Raw genomic sequence first — 6,139 nt, forward strand, 5'->3', positions numbered from 1 at the left:
TTAAAAATTTATTTACTGGATTCAATAAAAAACTAAAAATATAAATTACTTTGTTTTCTTAAACCATTAAAATTAGTCTATTAATTTTCTTAAATACTCCTAGCCCACTCTTTTCACCGACTCCTACTCGAATAGACAGACGGCCAAGGTGACCGTGAATATGTGGCCACGTAGTGAAGTAGCTAAGTTGGTCGTAAGTGACCGCTCAATTATGTAATCATAATTTTATAGTTGTATAGTTGAGCAATCATTTGATCATATATTTTTATGGTCGTTTAGCTGTCCATTCGAGTGCCTATCCATCGAATCAAGGATAAAGAAAGGTGGATAATAGAGAGCCAAGGGATATTTTGTTTTGATTTAAATAAAATCTATGAAAAGGCGCACTTAAAAGTCGTAAAATTTTTAAAAGTCGCGTCTAAAACGTGTTTCCTATTTTATCCCTTCCATTAATTACTATGGCACCATATTTCAAAGAATAATATCCTTATAATACTGCATTTCAAACGTCAGCACACTATTATGATTCTTATTTTCAAAATATAGTAACCATGTAGTTTAAGTTTCGTATTATCTAATTTATTCAATATGTGTACGTGACAGAAAAGGTTGTTAGTTATTTGTTATATTGGAGTAATTGATTATAAACTTTTTTTAAAAAATGATTCAAAAGTCTTCTATGATAAAAAAAAAAAAAAAACTCACTTCTCTTAATACAATGTATCTAAGATATATATATAATCAAGAAAATTAAATGAACATATGAAATATAATTTTATATTATTTTGAGTTTTTTAAGTTCATTAATATATTTTGATTGAAATTAACTGATAAATTTAAAAAGTTCAAAATAAGATGAAATAAAATTATATGTGCTCGTATAATTTTTTTGATTATATTCATATCTTTAAATATTAATTTGATATATTATATTAAGAATAATAAAATTTTGAACATGAATGAATTTATAACTATCTATCTTTTTCATTCTTGTTTTCAATTATTCGTTTTTGAAATGCAGATGTCACTCATATAAACTAGTTTAACCATGCCCCTAGATGTTGGCTTTCTCAAACAATACTTAGTGTGGCTGCCACAATTATTGTTCCTCCGTCTATAAACCATTCAAATTCATTAAGTTATATATATATATATATATATATATATATATATATATATCAACTGAATCATGAAATAAAGACGATGCAAGAGTTACATGTCCAATGAAAAATCAAGATACTAAGAAATATTGCAGCAATTCCTCATGTGGCACTAACCTAATGTATTGCTCTAACAGTCAGAGTCAACTCCATCCGACGAAGGAGAAGATGGTCAAATATTTTTTTGACACCCTGTTTAGATCTTTTATTGTAACACATTTTTATTAGTTATCAGTTATTTAATTATTATTTTAAGTTTATCGATTATTATTAAACAGAAATGACTGATAAATAGATAAAAATGATTCAATATTTTTTTAAAAAAATAGTAGCAAAAATATCTGTCAAATATATATTAGCCAATCAAATATATACATTGGCTGATAAATTTTTTAAAAGATTAACAGCTAAATATATATTTGATTGACATTTTTTTCAAAAAAATTACAATCATTTTACTTTATATATTTGATCGGTAATTTTAAGAATGTCTACTGACCATTTATTTGACCAATAATTTTACTATTTTATTACGAATCTTTACTTTAATAATTACTTTTAGTGAAGCTAAAAAGAAATTATATTAATATTTTTTTCTTTTAAAATAATTTTAATGTTTATTAATAATTTTCTTAGATTGTTTTATATAAAAAAAATATACATTGTCATAGTTCTCTTTAATCCCGCATCTAAGGATTGAGAACACTGGGCTGATAATGTTAGAAGACATATCTTTCTCGACTTTTTGGCTAAGATCAAGTGTGATTAAAATTTTATATTACCGGCTAAAATAAATTTTTACCGTTAAATAATTATAATTACCAACTAAAGTTATGTTTGACCAACAAATGTTTAATTTTTTACTGGTCAAAGTTAGATTTAGCTGGCAATTTAATTTTTTAATGGCCAATGTCAAATTTGGCCAGTTATCGAGTGCCGCCTTTGCATTGCACTACTATACAGATATAGTGCACCCTTATTAAGTTTAATTTTTAGATATAGGATACTAATTTATGTGTATTCATGTATTATATTATATATGCAATGCATATGCATGATGACCCAAGTCTTGGTGAAATTATTTTTGCTGGTCATCCATATTATTGGCCAAAAAATGAGATTATTGACCATTTTTATTCATTTGTAATCACATTATACTACAAAAATAATAGTAAATAATGACGGAATTTTCCATTGGTAAATGAGATTGCCGAGTCAATATGGTAATAGTCTATGTCATCTGAAAAATTGAAATTAAATAAGTCAGTAAAAAACTAACTAATCAGTACAAAACCGACTTAATTCAATTTATACAGACATAATACCAACATAATAAATCAAGAAAAATAAATCTTCTCAATTTTCAGGAGTCTAAGTCGACTGATCCATTGGACCGGTCGATCGGGAATCCAAATCCTAAGTTTGGTCGATTATCCTCAATTATAACTGCTCTAATTGGACAAGAATCTATTATACCTATGTTTTATTATTGTTTAATTTAAATTTATTTCAACAAATTTCAGATTTATTGATCAAATTCAGATCTGTTTTTTTAATTTTAAATAAAACTTTTTCTCCACCATGCATTGTGCTTTATCAATCCATTTCCCTCTTTTCTCGCTGCTTTGTTCGTTGCACATCACCCACGCCGCATGCTGCCTCAACCGCGACAGACGCAATCACCAGCCCCGATGGGCAATCACCAGTGGCCATGGCACGCTACTAGCCAACCTGGTTATTGTTGCCAGCCTTGGATCACTGTTGCCAGCATCCTTCAACAATGCAAGGCCTCTGCTAGAGGCAGCCATGAGCATAGTTGCCTGCCAAAATCAGAGACAAACTCCATGCGTATTCCCTCGAGGTCTAATTACAGATGTCGATCATGGCTGCTCTCGGTGTTAGCGACTGTGACAGATCGCGATTGTGTCGCGATATCGCTTGGCTACAACAAAAACAAAAACAGAGACAAACTATATATTTTTTTTTGCCCAGCAACCAAAACGAACAGAGCCAAGCAATAAAAACGATTCAACGCAGAGGTAGCGATGAACAGAGAATATGAACATCATCATATATTTCAAACATGCATCATCATGCTTTAGAATGCAAACTTGGCTCTGCTACCAATGTAATAATTCTAAATGCATGAATTAAAATGTAAACGGTAAACACTTACAGCGATCTCCCGCAGATCTGCAATTGACGACGGTTGGACTTGATGTCGGAAGAGCGATCACAGAATCAGAAAGCTTTTCACAATTCCATGAATCAAATTCCATAGTGAATGTTCTTCTCCATTACCATCTTCTCAACGCAACCCACACACCTTGAACCACCCTTGGATGTATCCTTTATAATGAGAATTATCCCAGAGGTAAAATGAACTTTTTCTATTAAGAATAGTGGATTACGTGGGCACAATGCCCACGTTCCCATTTCCTACGGATAAGATATGTGCATGATATTATGGTGGTGTCCTGGATTAAACCAAGTGTAGGTGTTTATAAGTTGAATACGGATGGGTGTTCAAATGGAAATCTAGGGACTTCTTCATATGGAGCTATTGTTAGAGACTCCTCAGGGCATTTGGTAAGGGCCATGCGTGGTACTATTGGTGTGGGTACTAATATCAGAGTAGAGTTAATTTCGATTTGGAAAGGTTTGCAATTATGCATTCATAATTGTTTATTTCCTGTTTGGCTGGAGGTGGATTCATTAGTTGCTTTGCAGATTATTCATAGCCCAGTGGCTGGTTGGGAGCATCGTTTTTTGGTGCTCCAAATCAAAAATATTTTGTTGCATCATAATGTCTCTTGTTCACACACATATAGGGAAGCTAATGCTGTAGCTGATCACCTTGCAAATAGTGCTTCTGATTTTGTTGGAGATAGGGTCTTGTATAGCCTTGATGGTAACTGAGAACTCTTTCGTATTTGCAAATTGGATAGGCTTGGTTTACCATATATCCGATTTTCCTCTAAACCCGGTTAGAAGCTAGTGTAAATAAGTTTAGTCTTTTAGAAATTGCTCGCATGGGTACTTTGATTCTTGGTGGCAACTTTTATCTTCATCATGTGGCAAAGGCGATTCGTTTGCCCTTAGTGTCCCCGCTAACCCGTCCCTAGATCAACACAGAGAAGGTAAATCACCGGTAACTACTAGCCATTAGTGCAAATGGCCAAGACATGGGGGAGGTTATACTCGGTCACGCCGAGTTTCGACTCCAAGACCTCATGTGACAATACCTCATGTCTTAACCATCGCACCACCCCGAGGGGACAACTTTTATCTTCATCATGTGGCAAAAGATGATTCGCTCGCCCCCAGCGCTCCTGTTAACCCGTCCCTAGGCCAACACGGAGGAGGTAAATCACGGGTGGCTACTAGCCATTAGTGCAAATGGCCAAGACATGGGGGAGATTATGCTCGGTCACGTCGAGTTTCGACCCCAAGACCTCATGTGATAACACCCCATGTCTTAACCATCGCACCGTCCCTAAGGGACAAACTTTTATCTTCATCAGTACTTAGAGAAGTGGTTCAATTTTGCAGAGCAAATGGAATTGCTGGGTTATTCGTACATTTGCATGGTCTTGATTATTGTAGAATTCTTTGTGGATTGGGTTTCCTTTGAAGGAGTCTTTTGCAGTTTTTTATGCCTTGTGCTATATACCATCATGAGCTGCTGTTTTCATTTATGGACAGATTGTTTTGTGGTTCTTGAAGATTTTATGAGGGTGATGCAATGGGATTCTGGTAGAAGTTATGAGAATACATTGGTGCAGGATTTTGGAGCAGGTTATATGATTTTGAAGGCTATGGGAAGTGTAATTTTGGAGGTTGATTGATCTTGTCGATGGTTTACTTCATTTCATATTATTGCTGGTGTATTGTATTTAAGTCTGCTGGATTTTATTAATTCCTGTTTAATGGTATTCTCTTTATTTCCATGGGCTTTCATATTGTGGAGCACTGGTGCATATCCTTCTATGTTACATGGGTCTTCCTCTGCAGTTGATAAAAGAGATAAAAAAAATTATCAGAATTGATCGGATCAAATTATCAAATCAAATCAAATTAGTTTTAGGATTATTCTAATAATTCTGTTATAATTATTAGAATAATTCTCAGAATAATATTTAGAATTATTCTGTTATTTATTAATTGGTTAATTGACCGAGTACTTATTTAAACCCTATATATTGTATTGTCTTGAGGACAAGTATTAATGAACAATAAGATTAATTATTACTCTCATATTTTTATCTTCTTTCTATTCTTCTTTTATCATGGTATCAGAGCCATGATCCTTCGTTCCTTCTCTTTCTCTTAATTCTCCCACCATAACTGTGTCTGCCTCCTTTCACCGCTTACATTATCACATTTCTATTTCCATTCTCTTATTATTATTATTTTTCTCTTAATTAATCTTTTCTTTCCTCTCTCCTGATTCTCTTCTCTCTCCCTCACAAATCCTCTTCCTTTTTCTGTCGTCGTCTAAGACAAAAGAGGAGTTTTTTTTTTGAAACCGCAAAACAAGACGACAAAAGGGCTTCTCCTTTTGTGCTACCGCTGTTGTCCACCGAACGTCGGCCAAACCTCGACGTCGACAACAAGTGGTTGCTCGAGTCAAGGCTTCTATTTCCTCCAAGGGGAGTTTCTCCAGGCGAAAGGCCCCCTTTCCGACGATCCAGTCTCTCTACAAGATAAGTTATTTTACTTTAGATGTCAAATACTCAACACTATCAAGGAGGCCAAAAATAAAATTCAGTCCGATGTCAAATTTGTCGCATCATTGGTCATACTGGAAATCTATGCCCTAAAAGACTTGATTGCTTTGGGGTAAAATGTCAAATTTGTCACATCATTGGTCATTCGGGAAATCTATGCCCTAAAAGATTTGCCTCAAATTTCATTGGTGGTTCTACAGCCTCAAGACAACCGTCTATTTCACAAGCATATCCTAAACTCTCTCATCT

Source organism: Zingiber officinale, chromosome 10B (assembly GCF_018446385.1).
Source record: "Zingiber officinale cultivar Zhangliang chromosome 10B, Zo_v1.1, whole genome shotgun sequence".
NCBI classification, from domain to species: domain Eukaryota; kingdom Viridiplantae; phylum Streptophyta; class Magnoliopsida; order Zingiberales; family Zingiberaceae; genus Zingiber; species Zingiber officinale.